The sequence below is a fragment of the Garra rufa genome, chromosome 2 (assembly GCF_049309525.1).
Source record: "Garra rufa chromosome 2, GarRuf1.0, whole genome shotgun sequence".
Classification (NCBI taxonomy): domain Eukaryota; kingdom Metazoa; phylum Chordata; class Actinopteri; order Cypriniformes; family Cyprinidae; genus Garra; species Garra rufa.
Window position 1 is genome coordinate 57,689,303 of NC_133362.1, and position 20,155 is coordinate 57,709,457.

Genomic DNA, 20,155 nt, shown 5'->3' on the forward strand with positions numbered 1-20,155 from the left:
GCTTTAAACTCTTAGTTCGTTCAGAGTTGGATTTAAACTTTATTTAAGTGGCAGCTTGGCGCTGCAAATGAGGAAACAAAAAAAATCTCCGTGCCAGTTTCTCTGAGCACGTAGACACAACAGATTTTATTCGCTGTTGTTTCAGAGTTAAACTTTACTTGATCAAGATTTTAAAACACTACCGTTTAAATCGCACTGTTTCACTTAGTGAACAGACACAAACAGGCAAGCATTATTTCTACTGTTTAACCAGGGGAGTCAAATTACATAGTTGCTTTGACAATGGAACACGCATTGACAATTAAACTATGAATAATAAGGCCTTTAAATAGATTGAGGGACACGCTCAAACTATCCTTTATTCGTCGATTTATTTTCCCTTTTAATTACTGCAGTTTAGTTCCGTTCAGCTAACGGTGGCTGAGATATAGCAATTGAATGGCACTGGAACACGCAATGACATTAATTCAACTATAAATAAGGCATTACAGAAAATGAGGGACACGCTCAATTCCGACCTTATTGTACGATCTCAGACCTTAACTTTAAACTTACTACAGTTTAAAAAGTAGAGAGACGTTCTCGAGTTACCGTCCTCTGCATTCGCTCAAGCGTTCATTCATTCCAGCGTTCATTCAAGCGGGCGCGCTGCTTACGTCACACACACACACGCACATACAGTCTAGACTCAGACGCTCTCATCCACAGAAATAGAAAATATTAAATAACTTGGTTGTGCTTACAATTTAGATTAAACTGTCTCGCGTTCTCCACCAATTTATGTAAGATTGTAATAGGGAATAATTACATAATAATTTATAATTTAGCTCAAAGGGAATCGAATATGATTCAATAGGGAATTTGAACAGAATCGCTGTTTTACGGCTGTTTCAGAGTCGACCCGCGATTCTTTCACAAGACGTCTAACAGGAACTCTGCAACGGATATTACTATCCAGAATATAGTGAAAACACTATATATTAGCACAGTAGCAAAATCAGCAGTTTAAGGCAGTAACTTGTAAGCACGAAACACAAGATACTTAATAAAAATATGAATTTATTCATACATTATGAAATCAATATGAACACATACAAACTAAACTAACATAAACACGCATTCACACAGGTTGCAGAAAGAGAAAGTGAGGAAAGAATGAGTTTAAAGGAATGAAAATATGAAGTCCCAAGTTAGCAATATGTGCAATTGCTTAGACCTGATCAACCATCAATCACTTAATTAACCCTCGTATTGAGTCTCTCAAAGAGGTTATTAAACTTTATATCAAAATGCACCAGTTCAGTAAGATTCTGGAGGTTACTTGCGCGTTGCCTTTGGGAATTCCTTTAGTTGCGTCGCTTCAGAAAGGGGGCTTTCCCGAGGTTGCTGATTGGTTGGTTCTGTGGTCCTTTGTGTGCTTGGGCGTTGGCTGGATATGAGAGTTGCGTGCTGTTGAAGTTGAGGTCAGCGCAGACGTTTAGGCCGGTCGCGGCTTGCACAAACTTAACTAGAAACGAAACTCTCAACTAGGGATGGCGAAAACTAAAAAATTTCTTGACCGACCACCGAGCCTCATTAGCCGGTTGAAACCGGTTAACCGATTAGTTTAAAATATGGTACGCTATTTGAAATAACAGCCATTTCGAGCCGCGCCTGCAATTTCGCAACTCTGTCGCATCTCTCTGCCGCTCTGCCCCCCGCACACACACACACACACACACACACACACACACTCTGCCACTCACGTCACTTTTTTAAAATCCCCTACAGCGGGAAACATGAGTCCCGCAAACGCGGCGCCGAAGAGCTTGTTGTATGTAATCGTAGGACAAATGGCTCCTTAGTTTCAAATGGTTTGGGTACAAGGTGATCGCTTTGAAAATAAAGGCGTTTGTCTAGGTTAGAAGCTCATTTGAAACATTGCCACGGCTCATTTAAGAAAATGACAGCTCCGAAGAGACGCCGCTTTAGTTGAGGTAGTGCTAACCATAATAAAGAAAGATGATGCCTGCTACTATATTTAAGCACTGTATCACACAAGTTGCAACTTACATCTGTCTCATTCTTTTTGGTGAAATGGTCCCACACACTACTTTTCTGTGCACGCTTCATCCTGTCGTCTGCCCTGGCTCTAACCTCGAGTGTTTTAGCCTGTTGCCTTTACTTTTCGCAAACCTTGTGAGCGCGCAAACCCAAACGCTGTGACCTCGCGCCAAATGTTTTTATTGGTTTATTAAGTACAAACAGGCGAGTTATGAAAAATTGAGTGTGAGGGATAATTTGTTCACTTAACACAAAAAGATGAGGAATGAGTTGGCTAACTGTAGTAGCGTATAGTCCACTGTCTATAATAGCCTAATTTAGATATCACTTTTTATTTTAACCGACTACCGACAACTTTGACCGGTTAACGTTGATACGGTCAACCACCGGTCAAACGGTCATCGGTTAACATCCCTACTCCCGACCTAACTTATCTACTTCCTTCCTGTTTCCCCAATTATCACTTTGCTTAGGTGATATACTACTTAGTAATCTTTCTGATAATTTGGTAAATATAAGTCACTGAAGACAAGCTATTAACAATTATCAAAGAATTTATTTACCAAGAGAAAATGAAATTAAAGAAAGAGAATAAAATATGGATTAAATGAAATACAACAATATGTATTGTCTTTTTTAAACAAAACACCTTTAGATCTTCTCAGATCAGCAGTTTGATATCTTATCCTCCAACAACAAAAGGTGCACAAATAATACTTAGTTGGTATCAGTAAGAAATAAACCTTCACTTGTAAATTACTGCACTAAATACCGTCAAGATGCAAATACTCAACAGAAGTTAAATGAACAAACCAAATAGTAATTGTGTAATGTGGGCCCACACACTCACTTTCAGTTTCAATTTCAATAATCCCAACCCGTTGCAGGCCTGTATCGTTGCTTGAGATCGGTGTGGCCGTTTAAACCAACAAATGGCCTCTTCGCTCTGAAGAGCTAAAAAAATAAACGTGAGTACCTGTGGTCTGATTGCGTCAACGCACGTGCTGTCCGCTGATCCCGTCGGAACTCCGTATTCGTCTGTCGTTTCACCCGCGGCTCGCTGAATGACAACAAATCCCGCGACGCCGGAGGAATTCTAAATCGCGGGGGGATTTAGAACGCTATCTGGTTTCTCCATCCTGTATTCTTGCTCCTCGGTTCATTAGGAAGCTGTGATCTCTCATCACACGAAAGTCTCTTACTCTCCGTCAGAGAAAAAGGTGATTACAGCGCGAGTAGCAGCCGAAAACAAACGTAAGTCCGTCTATACTCTTTGTTTTAAAGTACACAAACGGCACGAAATAACAGAAAACTTTCTTTACCACTTTCTATTTGCGGAAGATGTAAAAAAACACTTAATCAGCGGTTATTTCCGTCTTTCTTTCTGAAACACGGCAGAGAGAAATCTGCGACATCACTTTCGATCTCCTTCTCCTCTTTTTTCCCCCTTTCCAATCAGAGATCTTAATACCTGCACAGGGGCGGGAGTAGGCAAAATACTGACCAATCGCAAATAAAAGAACATACACACTGGCCAAAAGCAAGTGCATCTCACATAATCATTTACCGTAATCAGTGTAATCTTAGTGCAGACGAAATGCCATTCAATGATATGACTACATAGCATTTATGACTTTTATAATTTCAGAAGTACACATGTGAGAGATTTTAAATAACCTAGCCAGGCTACATTTATTATAGATGCTCCTAATATGAATAGGCTCACAGATGTTTTGTTTTTGTTGTTTTTTTAGTGATCTGAAACCTGCTCAACAGATGATCCCTGCTGTCTTTCCCTTGAGTCTTTTTCAAACTGTTTTCCTCTGAGATATAATAATATATTTATAAATGTTTAAAAGTAGGGTTCAAGTGTATTTCTAGTTGTAACTAAATATATTTTTTTAAATACAAATATAGTATGTTAAAAGCACATTTTAGTTCAATTTCATGGTGTCTCAAAATAGCACAGTTGAGTACACTTAGATGGTATTAAGTTGATCTTAACATATACTTAATACTATTTTTTAGTACAATAAGTACAAAATTAGTGTGCGAAAATAGAGCACTTTTAGTACATTACTGAAAAGTGTACTAAGTATACTTAAATAAAGTGTATTTTAGTGCACTTTTTTTTTTTTACCTGGGAATGAACATTTGAATAAAATATAGAATGTATGTAAGCTGAATTATAGCAACATTGATAATTTATATTCACAGACCCTAGATAGGTACAAACAATAACACATCAAATATACATACAAACTTCATACAGAAAACAAAATACTCCAAAACAATTTACACTTACACAACTGATTCGTTATGAGCCACTGCCAAAACTGCCACTGATTTTTGAAAGTATGATAAGGCGGTATGGCACCTCACAATCTCCTCCAATGACAGACCTGGTACCAATATCATAATCTGTTTTATGAGGTGTGGCAAGACCACAACGTACTTTAAAAATATTTCAGGCATATTTAGATTTTTTTTTTTCATTTTCTAAATAAATTGTGTTTTTTTAAAGAATGTTACAATAGTTAAGAAAAATGGTTTGTTATCTAGCAATTTTATTGATTTTTATTTTTTATTCAAGTGATTTTGTTGTTGTTGTTGTTTAATAGTAAATATAATTTGATAAGCCAGTCCTGAACATTTTCCATAGCAGTAGTTAAGGTGATTGAACCCTCCTCTCAATTAGTTACAAAAGTGAAAATTACTATATCATCTGCATACATGTGGACATTTACATCTTTACATACTCCAGGTAAATCAATATTATAATAAAATAAGTCCCAAGATAGAGCCTTGTGGAACCCCAGTGGGGCAATCAAGGTAAGATGACTTTGTACCATCAATACACATATGTTGTTTCCTATTTAAAAAGATAAGATTTTATCAGAATTATTTAAGTCTTCCAAAAATGTTAATTTGGCTAAAAGAACCTAGTGGTTCAACTACGTCATATGCCTTCTTTAGAACCAACAGCACCAGTATATGCACTTTTATTTAGTAGGCATTTGACTTTCTCAACAAACAATTAGCTGATTTAAACATGAAAAACCATAACCCCAAAAATGGGGACAGAAGTGGACAAAAGAGACTGTGAAACAGAGGCTGTTTATTTGTGATCCGATCAACCAAAACAATTTTTAAACCCAGGACCAAATCTGCTGCTAAGGTATTTTTAACTCTATCTTTTTGGTGTTATTACATGAATCCTAAGATGTTTCTTATCTGTGAAACTTTACACAATTCCACACTGATGACATAAAAACAGTTATTTCACATGTGACGACGCATGTGGTATCTAAGGCCTGCTTTATATCTGAAACACCTTCCACAGTGGCCACATTTAAATGGGTTTTCTCCAGTGTGAACTCTCATGTGCCGGTTAAGGGATCCTTTTTGGTTGAAACTCTTTCCACATTGCTGGCAGGTGAAAGGCTTCTCTCCTGTGTGAACTCTTATGTGCTCTTCAAATCGTCGTTTATGATTAAACCTCTTTCCACACTGAGGACATGTGTAGGGCTGCTCTCCATTGTGAATTCTCATGTGTCTGTTAAAGCTTCCTTTTTGAGTGAAACTTATTCCAGTGTGAACTGTGTAACAGCAGAAATAATAAGAATAATAATAGTAATAATAATAACTTATATGCTTATGCTTGAAATGGAGTGGGGAGAAGTAAAGTACTGTAAGTAAGTACTGTCATGTGGGAGTTAAGGTTTCCTTTCCTGTTGAAACTTCTTCCACACTGTGGGCAGGTGTAAGGCTTCTCTCCAGAGTGAACACTCATGTGGGCTTCAAGGTTTCCATGATAACTGAAACTCTTTCCACATTGTTGGCACGTATAACTACTCCTCCCTGTCTTTTGGTTCATTTTTCTTGAGGAAGTAATTTCACTTTGTGAGCAACTTAAAGATTTTTTTCCAGTTATAAAATCATGTTGATCCTTATATTGACTTTTGTCTTTCATTTCATTCAGTTCTTGGCTCTCCTCTTTCAGCACAATCAGGTCTAATGTGAAAAAAAGACAAATAAAAATTAACCCCAATTTAATGGCACAAAGCAACAGATATACTCGTTTCTTTATCAGGGGCCTTTTACCCACTTCTAAATCCCCTTCGATGCAAATCATTCAGTAGTGTCCTGCATTAGCAAAAATCATGACAGTGCACCACATGAATAGCTAATTCAATCATATGTGAATAAATGCAAAAGTCCTTACGGACACCCACTAAAGACAGTGATGTGGTCAGGACCAGGGCTGGACTGGGACAAAAAATCGGCCCGGGCATTTTGACTAGAGACCGGCCCACCAGGTATTATTGGAAAGGCCATAAAGCCCTTGAATGAAAGCAAATGCTCTTGTGACAGTGATGTATAGGCTACTGTCTTGATGGTATATATGTATCAATCTAATAAACTTAAATCTACACCATCCTCCCTATTCTAAACAGTAGGCTACTTAGCAACCAAAAGACTGCTTGGTTGAGTTAACCTCCTGAATAGAGCTGGGTATCAATTCAAATTTCAAGAATGAATTTGATTTCTATTCTCAAGAGTTAGAATCAATTTACACGATCCGATCTGATCCAATCTGTTCCAATTCAATATTGATATGGGTCAGTCCTATTAAAAACGTTTTTTTGAACTGTTATCTTAATTATGGCTGTATTGCAATGACGCAACACTGGGTGAGTAACAGTTCACTGGGAAAAACTGTTCCAAAGCCTTAAAATGGCTGTCTGGACTTTTCATTCCTATTTTAGCTGTACAAAATGGCAAACAATGTTAAACAATTAAACCGATAACTGATACATAATTAGGAATGTTTTGATACAGGCAATTATCATTCACAAGAATTCATTTAATTTTCTGATACATTTTAGCATTAAAAATAAAAAAAAACACAACTTATCAATAAAATTAATGTTTTTGTCTTTTATACATAAATATATAAGTAGTTTGTCTATATAAATCCAAGCAACTTTTATGTTAACGTGCAGCATCACATCTCCTAGTGAATCCTAATTTGAATCTATCTAAATTATATCTACAAGTGTAGAGGGTTTACGGTGAATTCTAGCCTAATCATTTGGTTTCATCAGTTAGTTTCTACATATTGCACTATCAATAATGAACACTCAAATATTAAACAACCTAATCAATATTTACATATACCTAACTAATAGAGTTGCCAACTCCCAGAAAAAAATATTAGGAACCACCCCCCACCCTCTGTCACAGTTCTGTCAGTTCATGTCTTTGGTTTATCCCATTTGTTTTCCCCCCGTTGATCTGTGTCATTTGGTTTAGCCCTCATCATTATTTCTAGCACCTGTCCTCGTATCATTAGTCATCTGTGTCACCTGTGTCTGTTGATTAGTGTGTCCTTATAAGTTTGTCTGTTTCATGAGTTCAAGGTCGGTCTTTATTTGATGTTATTGTTACATGTGTGTGGATTATCCTGCCTGTTCCTGTCTGTTCCTTGAAGAAGATATTAAATATAGTGTTAATTGTTGATTCTCGACTTCGTCTCGTTCATCCAGCACGTCTGTCACGTAACAGAAAGACCGACCTATACAGTCTACCCGGCACGTTTTCCCTGCGTTTATTTTTTCAGTTTTTTACTCAGTGTTTTGTTTTTTCTGTTATTATGGACCCTACTGTTCTCCTGATCCTCCTGAGGCAGGGGGAACGCTCTCTTGAGGACCACACACGTGAGTTTCTCTTCCTGGCGAACCAGTCACACTTCCCGGATAGCAGCCTATGCATCCACTACCGCTTAGGACTGAATTCCACCACCAAGGCGCTGCTATCCGGGGAGGGTCCTCAAGAGAGCCTGCCGGATTTCATCGAGTGGGTGCTGGCGTCCTGCCGATCATCCTGGACTGTTGACATCGTCAAGGAGGACGTCAGCCCCACTCCAGACCCAGAACCCAGCCAACCATCACCCCGACACGCGGAGTTACAGCCCGAGCCCACCGCTGATGGAGAGCCAGAGCCGAGAGCGACAGAGCCAGAGCCTGACCCATCTGACCAGGTGCGAGAGCCGGCATCAACATCCGTGACGGTGGATTGCCACGTGGAGCAAGAGAGGGCGATAGAGAGCCCTGCCCACTGCACCACCGCTGAGGGTGAGCTTGGACTAAATTCTGGGGATTTAATAGACTTTTTCTCGGATCTCATCGAAGATAACTCTGGTAACTTAATTGACTTTGATATGGAAATATCCGTCTGTCCTGTCTGCCCGGAATTCCCACCCACCCACCCTCTGTCATCTGATGCCATGTTCGTCTGGCCGCCGCTGTCCCCTGACAGCCCCTCAGCTCACCCTCAGCCCACCACCTGTGCAGTGGGCTCGCCGCGGGACTGCCAGCTTCCATCGGCGTCTCGGCTGGAGGATCCCTCAGCTCCGCCTCCAGCCTCCGAGTCCAGGACTCCGCCTCGGCCCTTCGACCCCGCGGTTCCACCACGGCTCTCGACGCCCTCCTCTACACCGTCACCCGTCGATCCACCAGCTCCACCGGGCTCCATCGTCTTTTCGGCTCCGCCCTGGTCAGTCGTCACCCCATCGTCACCTCAGGACTCTGCTCCTCCGGCTGTGCCTCGTCGCGCCGTCCCACCGGCTCCTTGGGACTCCTCCTTCCTGCGGGCACAGCCTCCATCCTCTGTCGCTCCGGCTCCGCCGCGGATCTCCGGGACTCCGCCTCCGCCTCGGGCGCCAGAGCCTGTTCCACCTTGGCCCTCCGGATCCTCGGCGTCACCCCGGATCATCGGCTCTCCATCTTCGCCTCGGGCTCCTTCTCCATCTGCTCCGCCTCTGTCGGTCGGCCCCATGGAGTCGGCACGCCTTCTTCCACCATGGTTCCTCCCTCCGTCGGCTCCACAGTGGGCCGTCATCATGGCTGTGGTCTGGGTCAGTTCCTCCTGCCTTACGCCCCACCCATGTCCTCCCTGGCTCCTCCCTCCGTCGTCGCCCCTCTGGACTGTACTGTCTGTCACCTGGACTTTTGTTTTGGTCCCCCTCCTGGGGTGGCGTCCTCCGCCGAAGCCACCATGGACATTTTCCTTTTTTTTCGCCCCTCTTTTCTGTTTTGTTTTTCTTTTCCTACGGCGCGAGGACGCGCCTATTCGGAGGGGGGCGTAATGTCACAGTTCTGTCAGTTCATGTCTTTGGTTTATCCCATTTGTTTTCCCCCCGTTGATCTGTGTCATTTGGTTTAGCCCTCATCATTATTTCTAGCACCTGTCCTCGTATCATTAGTCATCTGTGTCACCTGTGTCTGTTGATTAGTGTGTCCTTATAAGTTTGTCTGTTTCATGAGTTCAATGTCGGTCTTTATTTGATGTTATTGTTACATGTGTGTGGATTATCCTGCCTGTTCCTGTCTGTTCCTTGAAGAAGATATTAAATATAGTGTTAATTGTTGATCTCGACTTCGTCTCGTTCATCCAGCACGTCTGTCACGTAACACCCTCATGATGCTTACTCGACTTTAATTTAATGTACGTGTAAAACAAATGCACAGAAATCAATTATTTTCAATTAAAATCAATTATATTGCAGACTGCACAGATGGTACCTTCCCAAAGGAAAAAGTATAGCTTATATTAGACTTAATATTTACTATATACGATAATGATTTATGGATTTTATGACCACTAAATCCAAATGGTTGTAAGATTCAGATAATTATTTATTAAAAGCCAGACATTTTAAATGAGAATAAAAAAGAAAAGTATTTCCCCTACAGTTGTAGAAAATGATCCTGGTGTTATTTGTTTGTTATTTGTCTCTCAGAACCAGTTCATAACTTCCCATTAACTTATTCATGTCACCTAAAAGGTAAAACTGTTTCTCCATCACCTGTTCAAATCTGATGATTCAGTAAGGACATCTCTTGGTTTCATCTTCATTTTTTCCTCTCACCAGATATCCAAATCGATATTATGACCAGCAGCTTTTACAGCTGTGGCTCCAGCAAACATCAGCTCATATTAAAAAGTAATATTAAAACAATTCTAACAACAAGTTATTAAACGTGCTGCTGCTGTTTAGCGCGACATCCGCTGGTTTCCTCTTTCTAGCGCACAGTGGGCGATAAACGAGAGAGACGGGACTGGTGACAGAAAAGCCGATCATTAGCTGATCATTGATCAGTTTCATGATTGAAGGAGCATCAGGAGAGGGGAGGGGCAGAGAGAAGAAGCCGCTGCACAGCGTAAAGACAGAATAACTCCAGCTTTGAGTCTTTTTTTTTTCATTCTAGCTGAAGTACGGGAAAAATCGCGTTCCTTCTCACCTCAATACAGAACACGTAATATTTTTTCTGAATACGGGACGATTCCGTTTTTTTACGGGACGGTTCGTAGCCTAACCCTACAAACTAACCTTATGAACAAAATGAAATTCACTATCAGTAACATCATAGCACCCGCCCAGTAGCATGGAAAATCCATCATGCTAGCTAGTACGCAGTATGAGTTATTTTAACTGACTGTAAAAAGTTAGCAAGCAAAACAAAAATAAACTTTGTCTGTGATCTGCAATGAGAGCCGTTGTCCAAGCAAGGGGGAGGGGACATCTGACCTCTTCGGCTGTAATTGGTCCAGCCCAGAGTCGATCATGACCAATTGGCCAATCCACCACCTTTTAATAGTTTATACCGTAAAAAAAAAAAAAAAAAAACATCGGCCCACTAAATCACCATCGGCCCACCGGGCAAATGCCCGGTATGCCCGATGGCCAGTCCAGCCATGGTCAGGACCATGGCACAGGCTTCCTTTGAAATATGTTTGATGAGTGCGTCTGATGCACCTTGCTCTTTCCCCTAACCCCAGTCAGAAAATGGAGACAGTGACAGAGATGACAAAGATGCTGCCTGTGAATACATGACAGCATGTCAGGGGAGGCGCGCAGAGTGGTAAACTAATAAATAATAAGTGATTACTAATTTGAATCAGTACATTATAATGAAAACAATATGGTAAAAATGAAAAGAAGCAGGTTTTTATGATCAGAAATTGATGTGAACCCCTGTAAAATTTTCAGTCCAAGGACCCTGTAAATGAGTACATTCAAACAGTACTTTAAAACGGCTTTCATACAGAGAAATACAGAGAAAACCTGTGTGTGTTTTATCAGTTTTATTTATTTATGCTATTGCTAATTTATTAGTTTGTTCCTATTGCATGACTTTATGAATGTTTGAAATCTATATTAGTTTTTTTCTGTGGTATTTTTTGTTGTTGTTGGTAAAACCATAGGCAAAAGACAGAACAAATGTGTTTGACATCTAAATGTTGGACTTTTTAATGGATTTTTTTTTTTATCTTATTGGAATCAGAATTAGGAATCGCTAATAATCGGAATCGCTTAACAGAATCAGAAATCAATTAAATTCAAACGATGCTCAACCCGACTCATTACTGTACTTTGTATCACAGAGTAGGTTGGTCTTCTCTGTCTTTTAGAAGAAAAATGCACTGGTACTTAATTATTTATAAAGCCATCTTGCACTGTAAATGATTTCTGTTGTTTTCACAGTATTATTGCTGTATTTTCAGTGAAAGTTTACTGTAGAAACAGTTTACAGTAAGTTGCTGTCAATTTTATAGCTTTTAAATCATTTTTGCTGTATTTCCAGCTTTGTCACCGTATAACTATTTACAGGAAAGTTGCTGTCAATTTATGCTTTTCTTTGGTGGGGGAAAAAAATAATTACAGTAATTCTTATACTCCTGTTAAATTGATGACAGTAATATTCCAACAGACATGCCCGACAGAGGTCATTTTTTGGTTTATTGAGGTTATTTCAGCTTAGGAATTTTATAATACGTCGTTTCATAAGGTAACCCATAGATTAAGGCATTTAGCCTATAGTTAAAAAAAGTTTAAATTTGCTTGGGTGTTTTTTTCTTTTTTTTTCTTTATGGTTGACAGATTTTGTCACAAACACAACAAATCTCAAAGGTTATTATAGCCTGAAATGTTTGGATGGGAGATGTAGTCCCATCCAATGATCAATAATATAGACAATGTAAATAGATAAAAATCGATTTCCATGATTTATTATTATTATTATTATTATTTTGCTTACGATTTACACACTTAAGTTAATTACATAAAGAGCGAATCGCACGGGATATACACCTGGCAACCAATCATCTAACCGTCAGCCGTCACACTCTTCTCGGATTTTCCATTTCATCCTGACTGAGAGAGACTTCGGACGGAGCACGAAGAACCAGCAAGAACTACAGTAGCTAGGTAAGATGTAAAATTGTATTCAAAATCTTAAAAAACTATTTCTTAATGTTTCACCACTACAAATGTGAAGATATTCGTTTTACCATTAACTGTTAAGTATCCTAATCGGTGGTGAGTTTGATATAAAGGTAAAGTTAAGGTAACGTTAGCTTTTTAACGCGAACATTCTAGCCAGTTAGTCAAATACTAGTTATCACAAGGTTTGATGTTAATGTCAGTTGTTTTTTTTTTAAGTTTAGAACAAAGTAATCGAAATGTTCTTGTTTCTGAACACTTGTGTGTAAATTACACTGTGTGCGTGTTGCCTGTCGCGATCGAGGCCACATAACGTTACAACAATATGTTAACATAACGTTATAACATAACCCTACCGGTAGCAAGTTATGTTATAGGTCCTAACGTTACACGAATTGAATGGACAACCACAGTGTTATTAGTCATATTATGCATTTTATAACGTTAGTACGATGCACGCTTAAGTGAATACACAGGCAGTGAAAGTCCCACCGAATGAATTCCCGCGTCTCGGCATCCTCAAACCTCAGTTCGATTTTGCTCATTCGTTTTCATTCACTAGCCTAATTCAAGTGGACTGTATTAGTTTATTAATGTCTGGATAAAACCACTGCCAACGGTCTGCGGTTAATTTAGTTGTATATTTGATATTAGTTTCAATATTCACGAAAATGACCAATATAGCGTTAATCCCCGTGGGGCAGCGCCAGAGAATTCTTAACGCAGCCACGCAGGTGCTAAGGGGGTTCTAGATCATTAACGGGGGAGCTGCGTAAATTGAACAAGCACAACATTAAACATTCAATAAAATTTCGACACCCAATTTCGAGGGAAGACGCAGTTTCGGGGTGAAGGGCGGAGTGAGAAAATAAGGATGCATCAATTTGTGTATTGGGAAGCACTCATGCTCTTTGCACGGCACAAATCGACATTTTAAACATCAGATTTTTTTTATTAGCTCTATAAATCAATTAAAAAGTCTAACCTTTTCTAATTTTTAGAACAATTCATAAAAGTAATCTGTGTGTACGTCTATGCAGTGTTGAATATGTTTTTCATTTCTTTCAGTGTGTACAGTTGTTCAAGATTTCAGCGTGCTGAGGATGAGTTTCACTCCTTCATTATAAATAGAGGTAAGTCATTTCAGTTATTGAATAATGCACTAAAATTCATAAAAGTAATCTGTGTGTACGTCTATGCAGTGTTGAATATGTTTTTCATTTCTTTCAGTGTGTACAGTTGTTCAAGATTTCAGCGTGCTGAGGATGAGTTTCACTCTTTGCTTGGCCCTGCCAAGTCTGGAGTGTTTCTACTTTAAATTTTAATAAAGAATTTTAAACTGACTTCTGTGTGTTGTCATAATTGACGTAACATCTAATAATCAGTAATATAACTGTCTGAAATATTTTTTGCATACGTGCCTTTAGCTTTCATTCTTTTTTTAAGCGTGTAACAGATTGCAGTTGGTTATATGTTGTGTGTACGTATACATATATATATATATATATATATATATATAAATACCATAATCAATTATACTGCATAGTAACTTTACAGTATTTTAAAATACAGTGCAAAAACAAGCACTGTAATTAATTTTACAGTATAAAAATGCTGTAAGTTATTATACAGTATGCTGTTAACTATTGTATTTTAAAATACAGTGCAAAAATAAGAACTGTAATTAATTTTACAGTATAAATATACTGTAAGTTAATATACGGTATGCTGTGAAGTACTGTTGTCAGATTTACAGTAATTTTACCGTGGAATAAAATACTGGAGCTTGCTGGATATTTGTTGCCAGTAAGTTACTGTTGATTTTACGTTAAATTTTTTACAGTGTGGGGATGTTGCCTTCTTATCTCTGTTGTCTTATGCAACAGAAAAATATTAAGAATTACTTTCTTTATTCGCAAAATTGTTATATTTCAGTTGCCATTACAACTGAAATTGCAAAATTTGCTGCCTTTGGATCATTATAAATCAGTTATCCAGCAAATGGAAGATGACTTAACAATATGCAGTTGTTTTAAGTGTAATTAGTCTGTTTGTGTGGTGTATATTTGTGATGAAACTGATTGTATTGCTGCTCATTTTGGCCAGGACACTCCTGTTTAATTTTTAATCTCAGAGAGTACTTTCTGGTTTAATAAAGGTTCAATAAAAAAAAAAAAAAATAATATATTTATTTATTTATTTAACTCAGATTTTACTCAGTCCGCAGTGGCCATTTACATTAAAGAGCACTAAAATGACAGCAATCGACATTAAAAAAAAAATATAGAGAGGAAAAGTACATAATAGTCCAGCTTTGAGAATGAAAACCAACCTGTTTGTTCCCCACCCAGATAGCACACATACGTTGGGCCGACGTCGTCCCGACTTACAAAAATCCATCGGCGCGATGTCGCTCCGAGGTCGTTTGCTAATCGGCAAGACGTCGCCGCGATGTCGGCATTTAATCGCAAATACACTCCGGCCGACATTCGGCCGATGCAGCTTTAAATCCCGGCTGCTCGGCGTGGGCGCGGTTCACCGGCGTTTCGCTCATTCCTATTCTCACGTACCACCCACGGCAGGAGCCGCTGGTTTATAATAAAACAATACACACGACACCACTCTCAATAACGGTTGCTTGTTTATTAATATTTTCAAGGCAGACATTAAACATACAAATACATTTACATTTATCAGATATATTTGTATCAAAAGTGACATACAAATGAGAATCATTCACTCTTTCAAGGATTAACCACAGCATTTGCAGTAAAACCATAGTAAAAACTAAATCAATATTTTTACTACAATAACCGTTTAACAATGACTGTTGCATTAAAACCACAGTAAGTACAAAACTAACCATTACTACAGTATTTGCAGTAAAACCATAGCAACCACATTTATTATGATTTTAAAAAACTATGGTTACTACAGTCATGCTTACCACAGTTTTACTTTAGTATTACTACAATTCAACTATAGTAGAACCATGGCATCAAAACCTTATGAACCAAAAAAAAAAAAAAAAAAAACTTGTTTACTATAGTTGCTACAGTTTTGCTATTGAAAAACCATGGTTAACTGCTCTATAATTATATACACATTTCATAATACTTATCATTTCAAAGTAGGTTTACAGAAAATGCATTGTTCCAAGGTTACAATGTAAAAAAAAAAAAAAAAAATCAGCCAGAGGTGACTGAGACTTACTGGGAAAGATCTTTTAGCAACAAAAAAATGTCCATATGACAGAATCTCAAAGATAAAGGTAATTATCTATTTTCATTGCCACATCAGAATCTAATCTATCTTCATGGCAAAAACCAATGTACAATATTACAAGAGCTACATGAACACAAAATAAAAAAATGAGCAAACACTACAGCAGTTAAAATGTTTTAAGTTATATGATACAAATTTTAAAATCTTTTATGATAAAACATTACTAAAGTCTCCAGTGAAGTGTTCAGTTAAACACAATCATTTAACATTATTAAAGGGTAAGGTCAACAATTTTCAATCCACTTTGTATGTTACAAAGTTGTTAATGTAAAAGATTTCTCAGAGATCCCCAGTTTATTTATGAGCAAAACTCTGCTGCATGACGGAAAACACAGTATTTTGTCATTTTGTTGATGCAAAAAGTGTTTTTGTCAAAACTCATCATTTCATTATGAGTCATCCTGCAGAGTGTTGCTTATAAGTAAAAAGGGATTTATAGGTAAACAGATTTACAGATATTAGAAACACTGCAATAATACAAAGCGGCTTGAAAATGTATACCCTTAAAGGCAATATAAGGATAATATTTCACAGTTTTGTGTGTCCATGTACAGTTGGCATCATCTGAAAACTTGAGTGTTGCCGTCTTCTGAAGTCTTCACAAGTAAGGCTGGATTCGATCTAGAACTGGCGTAACCTCTGGTAACCTTGGGATGGGCATCCAGAGAAAGAAACAGTAAAGCAAAAGGAGAAAGATTAGTATAGCAGCTGTTCATATTATTTCAGACAAAGGATGAGTTATTTAAATTACATATAACTGTAGTGCAATGTTATGAGATGTGTTATGTGAATGCTTGGCTAAAAATGTGTATTTTTAATTAATTTAAACAAAAAGATTGTACCTGACCCCTGGACATTATCAGGAAGACTATTTTAAAGTTAAGGAATAAAATACAAAAAATGTGCTTATATACTTTAGTGGACTTTGATACATTCTCACTATTATCAATAGTCCAGAGTTTTGTAACCTCATTACAGGCCAAGTACTATAGCTGCTGTTGCCCGTATTTGTGTTTATTGTGATCTGGTTTAATCACAATAAGAATTTTTATAGAACCCTTGGTAAATATATTATTTGCCCTCAGTATTCAGGGAACAGACACGGAATGGACTACATATGCCACAGTATAATTTTAAGGGTTAGTTCACCAAAATATGAAAATTCTGTCATTAATTCCTCACTCTCATGTCATTCCAAAACTGTAAGACCTTTGTTCATCTTAAAAACACCAATTAAGATGTTTTGGATGAAATCTGAGAGCTTTCTGACCCTGCATAGACAGCAAGGGCCCTGACACGGTCAAGACACAGAAGGGTAGTAAAAGCATTATTAAAATAGTCCATGTGACATCAGCGATTCAACCTTCATTTTATGATGCTACGAGAGTACCAATTTAGTTTATTTTGTGCACAAAATTACTCTTAGAGTTTCATAAAACTACAGTTGAACCACAGATGTCACATGGACAATGTCAACAATGTCTTTACTGCCCTTCTCTGTCTTGACTATGGTGGTACCCTTGCTGTCTATGCAGGGTCAGAAAGCTCTTGGATTTTATCAAAACTATCTTAAATTGTGTTCAGAAGATGAAAGGAGGTCTTACGGGTTTGGAACAACATGAGCATGAGTAATTGATGACAGAATTTTCATTTTTAGGTGAACTAGCCCTGTAAGTGGGAGGTACATCATAACTGTAATGTGCACTACCTTTCAAAAGTTTGTCTTAGAAATAAGACGCTTCTGCTCACCAAGGCTGCATTTATTTGATCAAAAATGAAGTAAAAACAATAATATTGTAAAATATTATTACAAATTAACTGATTTTTGTGAATATATTGTGAACTTAATTTCTTTTTATCAAAGCTGCATTTTCAGCATCTTTACTCCAGTCTTCAGCGTGACATGATCCTTCAGAAATCATGCAATGTCTTATTATCAATTATCAAAAGTTAAAGGAAACTAAATAAATGCTGTAAATGAAAAAAAAAAAAAAACTTTTTTTATTCATCAAAATATCCTCTTGCTTAAACTCAAACACATGATTAATGATTTCTGAAGGATCATGTGACCCTGAAGACCGGAGTAAAGATACTGTAAATGTAGCTTTGCATCACAGAAATAAATTAGTTCTCTAACTATATTAAAATAGAGAACAATCATTTTAAATTATATTAATTTTACAATATTACTGCTTAACTGTATTATTTATCAAAATACACAAAGCTGTGGTGGGCAGAAGCAACTTTACCATACCAAAACTTACGAAACAGTAGTGTATGTTTGATATTTTACTTACTAGATCATTGGTTTACAACACTTTGGAGAAGGTTCACTCTGAGTCTGCTGATGTGCCACAGGCCATCATCGTGGAAGAATCTAGGAACAAAACATTTGTCACAGAGACCACAATATTTAGTATGCAGTTGCTGGTTTATTAGAAGGTTAACCCTCTGGGGTTCTTCGGTCACTTTTGACCGGAATTTTTTAAATAAAAAATTTTTAAAAATCGTAGCTTCATCGGAATGGTATGAAACCTGGTGACTTTTATGGTACTTGGTATATGAACACACAAAAAAATTGGGGACAGGATTGGAAAAGTCTAAGTGGTCGTAAAAAAAATAGTCACACTCGGGGTCTTCGGGTCAAAATGACCGGCCATAGGAAATGAATGGGAAATTGGCAAAAATATGAAAATACAGAGTTTTTTTGTGCATACAATCTACAAATCAGCCACAATCCAGAAAAAAAGCACACAACTGTGAAGGGGTGACTCTCTAAAACATCAAGAGTGCAAAACACTACAATACACTCACACACACACACACTTATACACACAAAAACACACGCACACACAAATGAATGTGTGTCATTTCAAAAGCTAATTTTGGGAAATGTGTGAAATAGAGGCAATCAATGTAAGAAATAAAGCACACAGCAATGAAAGCATGAGACTGTAAGCCATCAGAGTTCCAAAATAGACACACACACACACACACATGTTTGTTTTTGTGAATTGTGGGGACATTCCATAGGCGTAATGGTTTTTATACTGTACAAACGATATTTGCTATCACCCTACACCTTCCCTACACCTAAACCTAGCCCTCACAGGAGACTGTGCATATCTTTACATTCTCAAAAAAACGTATTCTGTATGATTTATAAGCCTTTTGAAAAGTGGGGACATGGGCAATGTCCTCATAAGTCACCCTCTCCTTGTAATACCTATGTCATACCCATGTTATTACACACATTTGTGTCCTGATATGTCACAAAAACAAACACACACACACACACACACACACACACACACACACACACACACACACACACACACACACAGGGAAATATGAGATTGGTGAGACTGTAACAGAGGAATGTGAGACTATGAATCAAATAAAAGGGAGACATTGGATCCAAAATCCAAAAGTCACACACCATGTCACACACACACACACACACACACACACACACACACACACACACACACACGGAAAAAAGATTTCAAAACAAGCATCATTTGCTCAAAGTGCTATATGGAGACACTCTGTTGTGATTTGTCACAACCTGATCTGTAATCACAATTAGTATGTAAATAATATGTAATTATAGTTAGAATGATATTTAAAACAAACTTTTTTTTCCTCTATTTTTTTATTTACTATTTGACAATTGTTATACTTTTCTGTTATTTTAGATTTATGTTCATAATTGCTGTTGCCTTTTGAATAAGAGTTACTGTTCATTGAATATGTAAAAAAAGAATGCACATAAAATGTAAATAGGGTTAGGATGATATTTAAAATATTTTTATTTCTCTATTTTCCATTTAATGTTTGATAATTATACTTTTGCTGTTACTTTGTTGCCCATGCTGTTGCTGTTCATAATTCCTGTGCTAAATAAGAGTTATTGTTTATTGAATTTTACAAAAAATTATTTAAATCAAAATGTTCATTATAAAAAGGTTACAAAATAAAAAAAAATGGTATGACTGAAAGAACGGCATTTTTATTCAGTTAGAATTAAAACAATGGGTAACAAAATGCTTTCCATTGTTTCTCTTTCTAATGCAATGTTCTGGTTTGACTGTATTATAAAGTAAAACTGGCACTTCAAATTACCAGTTAAACCAATCAAACAAACAAAAAACTTGGCAAATAATAAAAAAATAGTCTTTGATAATCTAATTTTATATAATAAAATCCACAACCTGAAAAGGCATTGGCAAATATGTGCAAAAACAACTAGAATTCACAAATCCTTCTATAGAGAGCATTACATCCATCTAGTGGTTAAAATAGGATATTGCCTGGTAATTATGCTCACTACGCCACCAGATGGCACAAATCCGACTTCAAAAAATTATTTTCTATAGGCCAGGTATCTACTTTAAACTAAAATACAGCATTAATTAAAAAAGAATAAAAATTATATATATTAAAAAAAATTCTATTATATTCAATGGCAAAAAATAGATCATAATTGTAGCATAAATATTAATTATTATCATAAAATTCTGTCAAAACACGACAGAA